General features: G+C 37.3%; 1 long non-coding RNA gene across 3 annotated transcripts; it reads left to right on the forward strand.

The window, feature by feature from the left end:
* Positions 1-505: 505 nt before the first annotated feature.
* Positions 506-17489, forward strand: LOC148659991 (uncharacterized). Of its 3 annotated transcripts, XR_015939351.1 has the most exons (8): positions 506-1511; positions 9695-10033; positions 10741-11010; positions 11099-11233; positions 11560-11618; positions 12437-12496; positions 14180-14692; positions 15281-17489. It is a non-coding gene; the product is annotated as an uncharacterized LOC148659991 (long non-coding RNA). The 3 variants fall into 3 exon arrangements; XR_015939350.1 differs by lacking the exon at positions 15281-17489 and having other exon boundaries at positions 517-1511; positions 14180-15248; XR_015939352.1 differs by lacking the exons at positions 10741-11010; positions 15281-17489 and having other exon boundaries at positions 526-1511; positions 14180-15248.
* Positions 17490-17985: the final 496 nt, after the last annotated feature.

Genomic DNA, 17985 nt, shown 5'->3' on the forward strand with positions numbered 1-17985 from the left:
GGTGGAGCTGCATTAGTGTGTGAGCTACAGTAGCCAAAAAACAGGATTCCTCTGATCAAAACTACTCATGTTATCATTCCAGTAACCCAGAACTCTGATTATGTATTTTTAGATATGTATCACCCCATTAGTATTTACTGTATATATCTTATATATATATTTAATAATAATAAAAATCAATAGTTCAGTGCAGCACAGTGGCAAAGTGGTTAGCAGTGCTGTCTCACAACGCTCGGGTACTGAGTTCAATGCTGGACCTAGGGTGCTATCTGTGTGGAGTCAGTATGTTCTCCTCATGTTTGTGTGCGTGTCCTCTAGGTACTTAGGTAACCTACTGGTAATAGGTTAGACATACTGGTAGGTTAATTGGCCCTGCTGTGAATGTGTGTGTCTGTTTGTGCCCTGTGATGGCTGATGGACTGGCGTCCCATCCAGGGTGTACCCTGCCTTGTTTGCTGGGATAGGATCCAACTTCCCCGTGACCCTGTACTGAATAAAGGAATTGAAAGAGTGGATAAATGGTTCAACATTACTCTAATTTATATATACTGTATACTGTATATGTATTTTATCCAAGGAAAATGACTGTATTAAACATATGCTTTACATAAGTGGGACATTGTTAGCAGGGAGTAGTTTCACAGCTGCTTTAAATTATCCTTATTATCCTTCATGATCTGACATTATAACAGCCGACCTCTGGCAAGCATGCAAGACTCCCCACCCAGCTATCACAGTGCAGAGGTGGCTGGGATTACTGACGTGTCTCCAAAGCAGGCTTTACATTGAAGAGCAAGGAGAAGTTGCACTCAGCAGGATGTGGCATTCAGTTCAGTTCTGTGGAAACTCGGAGCTGAGCTGGTGACGAAACAGAAACAGCCCCAAATGTGGAAGAGGGAAACCAAGAATGACAATCTCATGCGTAAAGAAACACTGAGGAATGGTATGGAGATGATTTCACTGCTGCCATTTGGGAGATGCAAAAGCTGCTTAACAAGTGTGTGAAAACCTGCCAACCCACACAGAACCGAGAGGCTGTCTCTGCCCTGTCGTTTACGTGCAACCAGACCAACAGGCGCAGACCCCAAGCCACAGCCCTGCACCCCCCGCGCTGCAGACACGCAGACTCACCGAGACAGAGCATCGACATGCTGCCTGCCGCAGCACAGCTCACAAAGGAAAGAGTTACAAATAAATATCAGTCAGGAAACAAGTTAGTGGAGAGTATTAAATAAACTAGTTTTACAGAATTTTAAGAAGAAAAGGGAACTTAACAATGCTGTACATGACTCACAAACACAGTGAAATCTAACTGGATGTCTCAATAGAGCCGGGCAGAAAGGAAGCGGACACTTTTTTTTTCCAAGATAAAACTCAAAGATTTAAGCGAGAGAAAAACGGATCTCTGGATTTTGAGTTTTCCAGCGATCTCAAACATCAAATTAAAATGCATGGACGGCACACATTCTATCCTTTTACTCTGCCCTTACAAGTTTGCACACTCTTGTATGGTAAGTACAGTAGCTTGAATTCTCTGCTTACACTGGTATTGTGTATGTCAGGCAACGACAGGGATTTCTGACATACAGTAGCTTCAAGCAAAATACAATTTTCAACATGCTTGCTTACTCATTAAAAATCAGTAAGATGGAAGAAGAGCAATGCCAGAAAACAGTATATGCATGTCCTCCGGAAGTTAATATTCACATTAAATTATTAGTAATTTACATAGTGGACATGTGTGGAACATACAGATAATTGTTTTTTTTTATCTTGTTGGTTTTCTCATTTTCCATACATCATTTAACTTGATGTATTTAAACAATTAAAGCTATATTTCCTATAAAATTAGAATATGCATTATTATTGCATTGTACAAGATTAATAATAAAATCATTCAAGAGAGGTAATCCATATTAATATATAATTTACTACAGTACAGTGAATGGGAAATAGCAGCATTATTTTTTTTAATTCATTGTAATACTTTATGTTGTTCATGATGCATTAGTTTATTAAGATTTGTAATTGAGTAATACCAGGTTTCATTATGGTGAAGTATGAAATGAAAATATATATTAGAGAGCTTCAGGGACTGAATAAATAATGTTTTACTAAATACTAAGAAATACTGTGTCTTCCTTGAAATTTTGTAAACTTGGTCATTTTCAGATAAATATGTAAATGTAGTGTTCTTTGTACAGAGCTATACATTCGAGAAACTTCAACCGCAATAAAAATATTTTAAAACATGCAAGGGAATAGTTGCGATTATTCATCAACAACATGCTACAGTATGTCCAATAATTTGTTTTGATCATGTCAAAGAATCATGAATGTACTCAATGATTCAACTTTTATTCCTCTCCTCCCATTTCATTTTTTTTTTGCATTTCATGTTTCCTGTTGTATGACCTGATGCCCACTTTTATTTCTCTCCTAATATTTGCTTCGTCTCGTCTGTGCAAGAGAAAACTCATATAGTACCTTCTAAATGAAAGCTGCTGAACGCGTCCTTTCTAGAGGACTGATATTAAATTGTTTCTAAAATAAGGAGTGGAGTGGATACTTAATCCTGCTCATTTCACTTTATGGATAAATGGTGCAGTGAAGCCATTAAGGACTGCAGGATCACAAGACAATATTAAAACACACCATGTAACGCTTACGGCCGACAGGCACTGTGTAAGAGCCGGTTTACCAGAGCGGTGACGTCGCCGCCCTTCCCTGTGATAGCAGGACTACAGCTAGTGGGCTGTAGAGAGATCTCTCTTTAGCTCACCGGGCTGGGTCGCTGCAGAGAGACGCGGGAGTCCCGGGTTCGAGCCGACCTGAGCCCCCGTTGTGTTTCAGTACACTGTGCAGAGTGCCGTATACTCCTAGTTGCGACACACACGATATATACAGTAAAAAGCCTCAGGCACTTTGTTAGATGTGTTTTTGACGTTATATATGCGTTTATTAATGTCGTCGATTTTACGGTTGCAATTCGACGTTGATTACACAGTACGTCGCCCTGAATATACGTATATTCGAGAATCACCGCCCACAGCTTCGCATACAAGGGTTTTGCAGAGGGGGTCTTGCCACCTGCCTGAAAAAAACAGTAACATGTTTGAGTGCCTATAGATTTTCTATTTTTATTTTCTTGAGAAAAGTTTATACCATTTCCTGGACACCCCGTCCCCCATCAGTGCGCGGTGCCCCGGAAAAAATCTGTAGGGGGGCGTCTGAAATTCTAAGGGGGGGTGATATTTCGGTTGAAACGGAGCTGTACGGTGCTGCTACACAAATGAAATATCGCAGCTATGCCATTGATTAGTGCTTCATGATAGAAGATAACGACTAGCAATCTGGTATTTGCGACAGGCACTGTGTAAGAGCCGGCGTACCAGAGCAGGTGACGTCACCGCCCTTCCCTGTGATAGCAGGACTACAGCTACTGACTGCAATGTTTGAAAATATAAACTGGAAGTTAGTTTGGACAATTCTTGATAGATTTTGTATTACAAATAAAGTTAAAGAGATATCGTTTAAAATCTTTCATAAGTTTTATCCAGTGAAATTAGTACTCTTTAAATTTAAGCATGAGCAGGATGATCTGTGTGTTTTTTGTCGGGCGGAAAAGGAATCTGGTGCATTTATTTGTTAGGTGTAGGTTTGTGAAGTTGTTTTGGATGGATTTACAGAGTTTTGTTTGCTGGCAGTTAAAGGTGTTTTTTAGATTGAAGGATTTTGACATTTTATTGTACTGTTTAGTAGAAAATTTGGAAAAAGAGCATTTATTTATAGTCAATTTATTAATCATTCTTGGTAAATTTCACATCCATAAATCCAAATGGTCTAATAATACTCCCCTGTTTAGTTCTTTTGAGGTGGAGCTGAAACATTATTTAAATTCTATTAAAAATGTGAGAAATAATAAAGCACGGAAAACATATGATATATGTAAAAAATACAAGTTAATTATATAACTTACCTATTACCTCTGGCGGTTAATTGTTTATTTTTCTGTTTGTGTTTGTTCTCTTATACCTAATTTGATCCTCTGATTGTATTTGTATTTGTAAATTATTTACAAGTTTAATAAAAAATTCTTTAAAAAAAAAGAATTAATTATACAAAAAAAAACTACAGCTACTGACCTGTAGAGAGATCTCTCTTTGGCTCACCGGGCTGGGTCCCTGCTGAATAACGTGGGAGTCCCGGGTTTGAGCCCCCGACGGTGGCGGGCCGACCTAATGCGGCAAGGGCGCCTGCCTGAGCCCCCGTTGCGTTACGGTATCGACAACATTAATAAATGCATACGTTGAGAAAATATCTAACCCAGCATATTTTCCGGTTATTTACCACAATGCATTGCTAGTATTCGTTGGTCACCATTTTGGACGTTTTTCAAACGTAGAAGATTGAAGTATTTATCCGCAAATATCTCAGCAATCCTCTTTTGACAAGTAAGTATGAATAATAATAATAATAATAATAATAATAATAATAATAATACTATCTGAATACATACAGATCTTTCTTAATATTATTTTGATTAAAATAGTACGTGAATAAGCAAAAAATGGCACATAAAAATAGTGTGAATGGGGAAGATGACACAAAATTGTTTTGCCGTTTCTCTAATTATTCTTATTCTACAGTGGTGTGAAAAAGTGTTTGCCCCCTTCCTGATTTCTTATTTTTTTGCATGTTTGTCACACTGAAATGTTTCAGATCATCAAACAAATTGAAATATTAGACAAAGATAACACAAGTAAACACAAAATGCAGTTTGTAAATGAAGGGTTTTATTATTAAGGGAAAAAAAATCCAAACCTACATGGCCCTGTGTGAAAAAGTGATTGCCCCTAAACCTAATAACTGGTTGGGCCACCCTTAGCAGCAACAACTGCAATCAAGCGTTTGCGATAACTGGCAATGAGTCTTTTACAGCACTGTGGAGGAATTTTGGCCCACTCATCTTTGCAGAATTGTTGTAATTCAGCCACATTGGAGGGTTTTCGAGCCTTAACCGCTTTTTTAAGGTCAAGCCACAACATCTCAATCGGATTCAGGTCAGGACTTTGACTAGGCCACTCCAAAGTCTTCATTTTGTTTTTCTTAAGCCATTCAGAGGTGGACTTGCTGGTGTGTTTTGGATCATTGTCCTGCTGCAGAACCCAAGTGCACTTCAGCTTGAGGTCACGAACAGATGGCCGGACATTCTCCTTCAGGATGTTTTGGTAGACAGCAGAATTCATGGTTCCATTCATGGTTCCACAGCATCTTCCAGGTCCTGAAGCAGCAAAACAGCCCCAGGCCATCACACTACCACCACCATATTTTACTGTTGGTATGATGTTCCTTTTCTGAAATGCTGTGTTACTTTTACGCCAGATGTAATGGGACACACACCTTCCAAAAAGTTCAACTTTTGTCTCATCAGTCCACAGAGTATTTTCCCAAAAGTCTTGGGGATCATCAAGATGTTTTCTGGCAAACTGAGACGAGCCTTTATGTTCTTTTTGCCCAGCAGTGGTTTTCGTCTTGGAACTCTACCATGCAGGCCATTTTTGCCCAGTCTCTTTCTTCTGGTGGAGTCATGAACACTGACCTTAACTGAGGCAAGTGAAGCCTGCAGTTCTTTGGATGTTGTTGTGGGGTTTTTTGTGACCTCTTGGATGAGTCGTCGCTGCGCTCTTGGGGTAATTTTGGTCGGCCGGCCACTCCTGGGAAGGTTCACCACTGTTCCATGTTTTTGCCATTTGTGGATAATGGCTCTCACTCTGGTTTGCTGGAGTCCCAAAGCTTTGCAAATGGCTTCATAACCTTTTCCAGACTGATAAATCTCAATTACTCTGTTTCTCATTTGTTCCTGAATTTGTTTGGATCGCAGCATGATGTCTAGCTTTTGAGGATCTTTTGGTCTACTTCACTTTGTCAGGCAGGTCCTAGCTGTGGTGCTGAAGTCCCACCCTACATCAACAGAAAAAGAAATAAAGGAGCACGCAATGCGTTACTTGAAGAATGCATATGCAAGGCAGGGGGCCAGGAGATCTGGACACTGAAAATAATAGGTTTCTGGCTCTAACTGTTAGGACAATTAGACGGTTTGCAAATAGTGGACAAAAATCGTCTTAACTTCCATTGTTATATTTTTTTTCTTGAAAATATAGAAGTTGTACATTTTAAAATGTATATTTGAATCAAAATGTGGTTTTGAGTTAGTGTGTTAATGTAATTTGTTTGTGTTTGTCATTACTATACTGTATTACTATACTTGCCATGTTACCAGAATTTGTTGCTGAAGTTTAAGACTAGTTGTGTTTTTTATGATTATTGCCCATATGTTGATTGTTGATTGATTGTGTACAATGTATAATTTGAAATACATATTTTTCAGGTGTGAATGTGTATTTTCAGAATAAATTTCTAAACCAAATCATTAGCTTGATTTACTCTTTTCTACACCTGTAAAACCTATCTTTGATGTATAATAATCCTCTAACCATATACGTATAATAGACCTCTAAAGTTATCCGTATTATAGTTCTCTAAAGTTATCTGTATAACAGTCCTCTAAAGTTATCCGGAACTCCAACCATATATGTATAATAGTCCTCTAAATTTACCCGTATAATAGAACTCCAACCATTTACGTATAATGAACATCTAATCATAGACGTATAATTGACGTTTAACAATAGACGTATATTAGAATTTCATTCTAGACGAATTGCGGACCACATTTAGACGTCTAGGGTATGCGTTTAATAGACGTATATTATACGTCTTTTGCCCACTGGGACAGTATATGGAAGCTTTCAACTATTATATCTATACCTAAAAAAACTCAAGGCCAAAGCACTAAGTGACTTTTGCCTAGTGGCACTAACCCCTCATTTGGCTTGGAAAGGGTTATTTATAGACACCATACCGTTTTGATTGCAGATCATCTGGATTCTATGCATTTTACCTATAAAGAACATAGTGGGACTGAAGATGCAGCTTTGACTTTAGTGAATTTAGTAGCTAGCCATCAGCAACAGTTAAAGTTATATGTACATGCTTTATTTATCATTTTTAGTTCAGCATTTAATACAATCCAGATCCATATACTATTGGAACAGTTGTTGTGTTTGGAAGCCAATAGGAGGCTTATAAAATAGATTAAGGATTTTCTACCAGATTGTCCATTGTGGGATCTTATGAACAATACATTTTCTAATGAAATTGTCTTATATTCCAGTAAACTGGAAAGGTGGTGTCAGTCGAGCATGCTTCGTATTAATGTTGATGAAACCAAAGAACTGGCTACTTGTGTATTTTCAACCTCCCTCCTTTATTAATCAGCCTGGGAAGGCTGTTCAGTGAATCAGATACTTAGAAACAGTAATAGATTAACATTTAAACTTTGCAGAAAATACCAATTACAATTACAATTTCAAGAAGGCTAGTTAGTATATATTTTTGATCAGGAAGCTGAAAGGGTCTGGAGTGAGTCAAAGCATTTTAGAGAGGGTTTATAGAAGTTTAGTAGAAAGCATCTTTACTTTACCATGACCATGTGGTATGGTAGCCAGAGTAAGCTGACCAGAATTGTTAATACTGCAAGTAAAATAACTGATCAACCACAGAAACAGCTTAAAGAGCTGTATTAAATTGCAGTTCATAACAAAGCTCGGCTTATCATTGATGACCTCTCTCACCATTTTCATTCTCATTTCCAGCTGCTAATGTACCTTGGTGTTACAAGTGGCTTAGAATGCATGTGGTGAAGAAACATGTACAGTATATAAGACATCCTCTGTTCCCTGTGCAGTATATTTCAGTATATTAAACACAGCTAAGTGAATATTTCCTGTATGAAGCTACCCAATTAGTGTAATGATAGTGGAATATGGGCAGTGAGAATGATGTATCTGTATGGTGTATGACTCATAAAATTGTTTGTTTTTAACGTGTATTTATTTTAAGTATTTTCTGTGGTGCCAAAGACAATTTCTAGCCTTTTGGATGGATAATAAAGTAATATACTGCACATGTAAGTTCTGTTTTTTCTTACATTTTTATGTGAGATTTTTCCCTGCGACTCTAGAATGGAAAATTGATTCTTCATAATATAAATAAATAGTATTCTTCATTATGATCACAACAAGCACAATGACCAAATAAGAGAAAATATATTGTATATATTGTAATATTTGATTTTCCTAATGATTTTCTCCTAATTTATTTTTTTCTCTCTGTAGATGTGCGTTTGTAAACAAGTAAAACAATATTATATAATTTGCAAAACTTTATACATGCCAATTATTTATATAAGCTCTATACCGAAGAGTTTCAGTAGACCCAGCAGTGTGTGTTCATCGATAAAGATCAAGAAGGGACTCTTAGGATCTTCCAACACTGCAGGATTTTCCATTTAAATCCAAGATCAGGCAATATAATATCATTGCACTGTATTGTTGTATTGACTCTGATAATGTAATAGTTGAGATTGTACTTATTATTATAATGCTATCATTTAAAACATCATATACTATGCATATAGGTACTGTTGAAATTGAACAGTACTTTAGATTCCCTGAATCTCCCTTATTGTAAGCTTTAATTTTAATCCATTTCATTTTACCAGTAATAAACTGTAGCCCGATGACACCTTAAAGATGTGTAGAAGTCACTTTTCCTATTACCCGTGAGAGCACAGAAAACTTAGATTAGAAAAAAAATAATTGGATGGCATTCATAGATCCCAAAGCTTTAAAAATATTTATGGAATAAGTAATATATTTAAAACCTTTTAAGAAGCATTGACCTCTCACCTCAAAGAGCTACTGAGAAGACGTACAGTAAGATTATTGATAATATTAGATATTTAAACATTTTCTTAAGAAAATAAACATAAGAACGGCCATAATCCTAGCACTGCTAGTAGAGACACTGAATGTTTGCTGCAATTGGCCTTGGGAATTAATTAATTATTTTGTACTTTTACTTTTATTTTCTTGTTGTTCATGTTGACAGATTATTTTTTATTTTGTGCTAGTGATTGACATATGTTGACACTCACACTTTGCACATCCCTCTATTTTATAACTGCTTCTTTTAATCCAAGGTGGCGGAGGAGCCGGAGCCTATCCCCGCAAGCAATGAGTGCAAGGCAGGGCACACGGGATGGGACATAAGTCCATCGCAGGGCACACACAGACACGCACACACTCACATCAGGGCCAATTTTCCCAGAAACCAATTAACTGAACAGTCTGTATTTGAACTGAGGGAGGAAACCCACACAAACACAGTAAGAACATGCAAACTCCACACAAATAGTAGATCCAGAATTGAACCCAGGGTCCCAGCACTGCCACTGTGCCACTGAGTCTCCCTCAGCTTATACAGTATTATACTTATTATATGGTATGAAGAAATTCAAGTAGGTAATTGCATCAGCATGCATAGGCTGCAATGGAACAAGTAAAGGTTTATTCCATGCTGAAAAAAAAAGTACACCTAAAGAAGATTCCACGGTCGAAATGTTGTGTTTCTTTTCTTCTCTTTTTAGCATGGAATAAGCCTTTACTTGTTCCTTTACAAAAAAAAAGAATTTCACAGAATGAGTCCCCGATTCAGTTGGTAAAATGTGTATTTTATTCAGTTAGTACTCCAACACAAAAAGTTACTGTTTTGTTTTGTTTTCTTTCAGTGTGTCAGGTGTCTATCAGTGGGGCCTCTCCATTGGTGCTGAATGGCACTCTGGGACAGTCAGTTACTCTGCCCTCGGGGTTTGATGAGAAAAACTACAGCAGCAGTAATATAACACTGCTGGAATGGGAAATGAACAGAACTGTTATCATGCAGTTCCTAAATAAAAACTGGTCTGCTCTTAAGAATGATCACTTCAAAGACAGACTCTTTGTAAACACAAGGGATGGCTCTTTAACCATCTCTCAGCTAAAAGGAGGAGACGAGGGAGAGTATGTGCTCAGTGGCTTCGGATCTGCAGGCAACCTGCCTCAACAAAGGATAACCCTTCATGTTTTTGGTAAGAAATTCCATACATTAATTTGAAGGTCTGTTAGATTCCCCCTCAATCCTCATCCGGAGGGCATGTAAGTGTAACAAGACAAATAAAACAAAATATCTGAATGTAAAGAATATGAGATTTAAATCAGTAATTAACAACACCTGTCACTTTTGAGGTGCTTCCAGGGGAGTCATAAAGTCATGAGAAAAACATAATTTTACATTGATGTAAAATTTAGCCAAAAAATATTTGAGAAAATGAGTGGAGAAAAGTACAGGCGAATCTTAGAGGAAACCCTGCTTCAGTCTGCTAAACAGCGAAAGCTAGGATGAAAATCTACCTTTTAAGAGAACAGTGATCCAAAGCACAAGGCCAAAGCTAGACTTAAGTGTCTCAGCAGGAAGAAAGTGAATGTTGTTGAGTCCTGCCTTAAATCTGTAGCAAAATGTGAAGAATACTGTCTATCAATTACCCCCAGTCCATTTCATAGAGATTTATGTTATTTAATATAAACTTTGGAAAGATGTCCAACTTTATGTCCTTGAAAAACATATCTCAATTTCATCCATTTGCCCAGAGAATATCCTGCTTTGTTTTGAAAAAGTGAAAAACATCTATCTCTTGAGAATCAATTTCTATTCCCAGCATGCCCCAAAACAAACAAATATATCAATGATTTTCAGCATGGTATTATCAAAGTATTATGATGATTTCTTCCCAAACAGTGGAAATCAATACAGTAAAAATACTACCACCGAAGAGCTATGGAGCAGATAATAAAACTTGCAACTTGACCTTGACCTGTCAGGTGACAGGGGGCAGCCATGTTTCATTCCTTTGGCTGAAGGATGGGCGTGACATTCCTGGAACTCCCAGTGGTGCAGTTCTAGAGCAGATAGCTCATCCTGGTGATGGTGAAATTCACTACACCTGTACAGCCTTCAATGCCATCAGCAATCAGTCAGCTTCTAGTCATATTAAGTGCAACACACAAGGTAAGCTGTTAGATGGATCATTTTAAGACTACGGTATCATGCGATGTATAATATTAAATATGGCATTTTTTTCTGTTTGAATACACAGAAGAAACAAGGACAAAAAAGGAAAAGGATATACTCAAAATAATCATAATTGCTGCTGCAGCTGGAGGTGGAGCTCTTGGAATGACTCTTCTTGCCATTTTAATTTGTTGTTGCATGAAAAGGAAGAACAAAAAAGGTTTGTCTACTAAAAACAAACCAGTTTTTCAGTTCAGAATTGTTATAATCTAGAAATGGGCTGAGCCAGAACAATTGATTGCAATTTCTCTCACAAAAGCATACAGAAGAACAGAATCTACACCGAATATACAATTATTAGTGCTTTAGTTTATTACGATCACATAACAAAAAACATTATAATACTGGAGTTTTTCCCTAACCCCCTCCAGAAAAAAAATCAAATAGGTTTCAGCAACGTTCAGTCAAAACAGAATATAAAATATTAATTGTGTTTGTTTTTTTCACTGAGCCATTAAATTAATTTAGTTTTTATTGCCTTCATAGAAAAGGAAGACACAGCTTCTACGCTTTATGCTGAAATCGAAAGAGTGAACACATTAAAGGTCAGTAAAGCAAAAGAAGAACTATAGTAATCCTGAAAATTATTATAGTTTACGACAGCTCTAAAGACACTATTGAAAGAATTATGGTACAGTAACTGCAGATTGATTTGTAAAAATGCTGTATCATACCCGATGGACAGAATTTAGTGTGAAATTATGTTGTATTTTTGTATTGTTGCCATTATACTGTATATATTTGTATTTCACAACATCTTGGATGCGCTATGTAACATACAGTAAAGTCAAGTGACATCATGTAGTCAGTTGTAACAGTGTTTTGTATTTTTATATTACATATTTATGTTATCTTTTATAACTGTGAGCTTCTATGGTATTGTATTGTTCTGTGGTATGTCAAACCCAAAAGGTTCATAATGAAAAGTTTATATCATTATGTGTTTCCAACACAAATAATGGTGATGTCATCTCTTGTTATGATGTTGTTAAGGATAGAAAGGTAAGTAATGTTAAGATGTGATTATATCCCAGATTCTTTCTAATTTTTGAAGAAACAACAATAAATGGCTTATTGTCACCGACCAGGCATATAAGATCTCAGTGTTAATACCAGCACTTTTGATTGCCCAGTATAATTGCATGATCGCCCGAATTCAGTACTGAATTAAAAGTAAACAACTTCATTAAATAACAAATAAATCTTAGAAACCTGTAATTTTTCATTGTTGTGGTACATACCATATGTCACAATTTTATGTATTGTAATTCCATATAAAACAAACTAATTGTATATAACTCCTGCTTAATTTTACCATTCAAGAAATTTCGATTTAATTTGTTTGTCTTACTGAATGTTCCAGGATAATATTCCCGTTAGTGGACACCCACAGACCATTTACAATGTTGTCAATAAGTCAAAGGTAGGATTTCTATGTTCTATACTGTAGTTCAATTATATTTTTGCATAATATAGAATATTAAAATGAAAGCTGTTTAACAGGAAAATTGTAAGAGGTTTATTCAGTTAAATAGTGATGCTCTCCCATTTCTGTGACTGAACCATATACAGTATATAGAACAAAGAATATGCATGTTAGCTGTTTATATCAAATACAAAAGACTGGCCTGTCTACTCAGTTAACTACATTTTCATAAGGAAATCTCAAATCTAGCTAGTTAAGTTGCCATGCAGACGATAATGTTGCGAGTTCCTCGGTTCGAAGCTTAGAATAGGTGAATGAGAGTAGTCTTTCTTAAACACAAAGTGCTCAATATGACACCCTTGGTGTGTTACTTTTGTACAGCCCTTCTGAAAAATCAGTTTATCTTCTTACTGTTCAAAAATGTTTAACACGACCTTCACAGGTGTAGTAGCCTACATTGCTTATCACTATTTTTTACAATGAACAAGGGGGTGGGCACTTGTGCCCAGATTATATCAATTAGGTCCAAACTTTTTTTTCCTAACGGGAGATCCTTATTAAATACAGAAGCAGAATCCTCAAGTGGCGAAAAAAAAATGAAATTGGTTGGACTTTTTTTCTACAAGCAAAAAAGAGCACTTTGGCCGATGAGGGCAATGGGGCACTGTAGCCACCCCGCTCTGCACTTCCCTGCTGGTCAGAATGTATCTGGTTACTCATCTCTGGACTGATTCCACAGCAGCAATATCTTTTCTATATCATGGTGACTGAAATTGTCCACATTATTGTACAGGTGCCTAACTGCATCATACAATATTAACATATTTAATATAGAAAACTATTAACAAAACTATATATCCTTCCCCTGTGCTTTTTGTTTTTGTTGTTTTATCTAACAATAGTTTGTTGTTGTTAAATCCATAAGTCTGCAAGTATAGGAAATTATTTTACCTCTGAAGCTACTTGCTCTTCCAGAGTAGAAGCATATTCTAACATGGTGACCTAAATCAGTCTATTGTACTGTAAGATTTTAACCTACCCTAGTTAAAATCTACAATTACCTGTGCATTCTAGTATATAAGTATAAATATTTAAAGCAGGAGTGTTCAACCTATGGCCCGCCAATTGCGGCCCGCCACTGTTTCTGAAATGGCCCGTGAGTTAATTTAGAACTATAATTAAATTTGGTACAATATTAATTTTAAAATGCAGTTTCTATTTTGAACTAAATTTTAAAGGAACAAGTTAAGGTATATTCCATGTTGAATAGAAAAGAGACACAACGTTCGGCTGTGGAGCCTTCTTCAGGATCCAGGAAAAGGTGTTACATTTCAGACAAAGTCCTTTAGGGATGATATTTCAATGACAACATCTATAAAGGAACAGGAGGTGGTTAGAAAGCCTGGTCTTGGAACAGATCGCTGTGAAGAGACGGAATGCTGGTTTAGTGAGAGAAGGGAGGCAAGTGGCCCAGGGGGAAAGAGAAGGAATGACGACGAGATCTAGAAAAAGATTTGGAGGAAGGCACAGTGGGTCGCAGCAGAAGTGTAGCATGCTGACACAGCTACCTATTTGAACTACTTAACTATTTAAATCTCAAGAAATATTTTTCAGAGAGAAATAGTTGTGTATTTTCTTACAATGTTGTAATCTATTTATTTTTTGTTTTTTTTTTCCAAGTGTGAAACACCCAGCAAGACTCTATATGATACCGTGAACTTTAATCGTAAGAAGGAGACCACACAGTACCAGGAAGTCCTCTAAATTTATAATGGAACTATAGGGACATTTTTATTTCTGAACACAAATATAGGTTGTAAATAGACTTGGTGTACAGCACGAGTCCATTGTATTACCTTAAACAGCAAAGGTTTTTGACCCTCTCACCAAGTTGAGGTGAATTAGCCACTATCTGAATGTAACCGGCACCCTACATGTGATATTGCCCAAATAGAGAACGCCAGTACTGTACAGTAGGGTTGGGATAAGTCAGCCAGCATTTTCCTGACACTCCAGCAACTACAGCAATCTCCTGGGTGCCTGCAGGCTTGTGGTTTTAATAGAGAGGAGCATGCCACTCCTGTCAAAATTGACTAAATGACTAAATAGGAGGGCAATTCAAGAAGCTTGCTCATTCTCCCAAGAATCATTGCTGTATTGAGAGGTCAAAACGATTTGGAAATTCCAAACTGTGTAAGTATAAAATTAAAAATATATAAAAAAATAAATATATAACATGTATTTCCTTGCTTCAGGATCTTATTGACGTTTAATATCGAGTACATCATGACATGTTTGCTTACTGTATAAAATATCTACATTGTATTTAAATATGCATGTACTGTATATTTCTTGAAATACATTTTATTTTGTTTCCATGTGTAGGTTTTTTTCATTCATTGCTATACAATAATTGTATTGAATTGTATTGTTCCATTAATGTTTAATTACGTTTTCAATTGAAATATTTCATTAGAGTTTAAATATGTGAAATAGTGGAGACCAAGGAAAAACACTGATAAGTTTTATGGCAAATGTTACTAAATTCTTTAGAGGAACTGAATGAATGCATATGTTGTCATGACTTTGCTGTATTTACACAAAATGTTATTCCATTCACTATATTCCAATTTCTGAAGAATGAAACAAGCAAAATATAAGATAAATGTTCACGTTAAGAAAAAAGAAACATTCATGTTAGTTAGTTTGAGTTAGTATTTTATCATTTAATAAATTAAATTATCTCCGACCACCTAATCTACGTAATCTTCTTGTTCACAGCTCCCTTGACCGCCCTCAGCAACCATCCACACCAGGCACTTTCCCTTGCAACAGAGCTCGCTGTATCACCTGCAAGTACACATCTAACACCACACTCATTCAAGGCCCCTCAGGACAATTCCGAATCACTCAGACATCTTGTACCTCCAGCAACCTTATTTACTGTATCTCTTGCAGTAAATGCCCAGCCATCCACATTGGAGAAACAGGAAGGAGACTCGGAGACCAATTCAGAGAACACGTCAGGGCTGTGAAGATTAAAGATCTCTCCAAGCCCATTGTTTCTCATTTCACCTCTGACAGCCATGACCACTCTAATCTCTCCATCTGTGTTCTCAAAGACGATTTTCCGAACTCATACATCAGAAAGACTACAGAAACCAAAATTATCCTGAAGCTAGGATCACACCTTCCCCCTTCTCTTAACGACAGACTACTTTTCTTCTAAATTCTCTCTATTCATTGTAGGTTTCATTTCACACCTCTCTTCACCTATCCAGACTTCACACCTCCTGATTGGCCTCTCTTTCTGTCTCCTGCTCCTGCCTCTCACTCCTCCTCTCTCCCAGCCACTACATTACCTTTGCTTACTGCCTTGTCTTTCTCACACCTGAAGCAGGCTTCACGGACGAAATGTTGTGTTTTCTTTCTTCTCTTTTCAACATGGAATAAACCTATTACTTGTTCCTTTGCAGCTTATGCATGCTGACGCTGGTACCCACCTGAACATTTAATACATTATATATTTAAGGTACTGTAGTTTATTTTAAGATAAACAACTAAAAACTGTATGGAACAATATTTCCTTGTTACTTCCAAAAAATAAAAAAATAGTAAACTGAAAATAATTCTTAATACTACATTTCCAGCAAGTAACATCCTTCATCCTGGAATTGTGGTCAGATTCTGTTGTAGAGTAGAAGTCACTCAACATAAAATTCTGTGGAAATTTTAGATTGTTTATTATGATTTTGTGAAGCACAACCTTTTGTCAAAATCTTTTCGTGTCTCCAATGGGGACTTTAGTCATATTCCCTTTAATTTACAATGGTAAGTTTAGTTTTTTTTGGTCAAATTCTAATTCAAATTTGGTCAAATAGTTGAATAAGCATACATATGTAAAGGGCTAGTGTTTTTAGTACTTTAATGTGACTGTAACTGATGATTCCTCCACTGGTACCCTTTTTCTGACTACCCCATCATCCCATATCACTGACCACCTTATCTCCATAACCTTCTTGTTCACAGCTCCCTTTACCGCCCTCAGCAATCATCCACACCATGCACTTTCCACTGCAACAGAACTTACTGCATCACCTGTAAATATATATCCAATACCACACATGTTCAAAGTCCCTCTGGAGAATTCCAGATCACTCAGATGACATCTTGTATCTCCAGCAACCTTATTTACTGCATCTGTTGCAGAAAATGCCCAGCCATCTACACTGGTGAGACAGGAAGAAGACTGAGTGACTGTTTCAGGGAACGTGTTAGGGCTGAGAGGATCAAACATCTCCCCAAACCCATAGTTTCCCATTTCACCTCTAATGGCCATGATCATACTGATCTCTCCATCTGCATTCTCAAAGAGGAACTCGTATTGCAAAAAGACATCCTAAATCAAAATTATCCTGAAACTAGGATCACATCTTTCCCCTTCTTTCAACAAAAGACTCATTCACTTCTAATCCTCTCCATTCATTTGCAGGCTTTGACATCACACCTCTCTTCCCCTCTCTCAACTTCACACCGCCAGAGTGTCCTCTCTGCCTCCCCCTGCTCCCTCCTCCTCTCCACTCCCAGCTTTTGTTCTCCCATGCTTTATTGGCTGCTAATTTCTGAAACATTGTGCTTCTTCTCTTATCAGCATGGGTTAAACCTTTACTTGTTCCTTTAGTGGAAAAGATGTTTGAAGCAGCTAGATTGAGCAAATCAGGAAGCTCAATGTCAGAGCACTGATCTGGTGAGAAAGCCTGCGTAATGAGATGATTGGGAGGTAGATTCGCTGCCTAATTGGAAGGCAGGCATTCTAATAGTGAAGTTCCAATCTTGTTTGCCTAGGGTCTGAGGAAGGCTGAGAACTTATGCAAACATTCATGTTACCCCTGGCAACAGCAAGGATGCAAGCCACTCCCAGCCCGTTTTTTTTTGGTTTCACCAAAACCAAGGACAACCTGTGTGTAACAAATAAAAACTGTGTACAATGTGTGCTTATGCTTGTTTGAACTAGTGGATTCAGATATGAAATGCATTAAAAGTTGAATGCCGCAAATTACAAAACACAGGTCAGCGAATAGGAGGCTGCACTATTAGCCAGCAGCAGTAGTAGAATTGGCTAGTTTGAGATTGGGACTCTGTGGTGAGCACCAGAAGACACTGTGGTGGCCCAGAAGTGTAGGTTGATGGGAGCTGTTTCTTGCTCAATTTAGCTAGACGATAAGAACATATTTTGAAAGAATATCAGCTATGTATATGGATGTTTTGGGGGGGGAAGAGTTGAATACCAAACCAACCAGATGGAAGACTACTGAAAAGATGGGAGAAATGGGAGTGAAACCCATCAATGTAACTGCCTTCCAAGTGTCAGGAACAGCATGGAGGTGATTAAGGAGGCCCGGATCTGGTGCAGATTGATGTCATATGCTCACACAAGCTGGGCAGTGTGGAAGTCAGCAACTGGGTTTTCCTTTGGCTTACAGAGA

The sequence above is a fragment of the Lepisosteus platostomus genome, chromosome 6 (assembly GCF_059453375.1).
Source record: "Lepisosteus platostomus isolate fLepPlt1 chromosome 6, fLepPlt1.hap1, whole genome shotgun sequence".
NCBI classification, from domain to species: domain Eukaryota; kingdom Metazoa; phylum Chordata; class Actinopteri; order Semionotiformes; family Lepisosteidae; genus Lepisosteus; species Lepisosteus platostomus.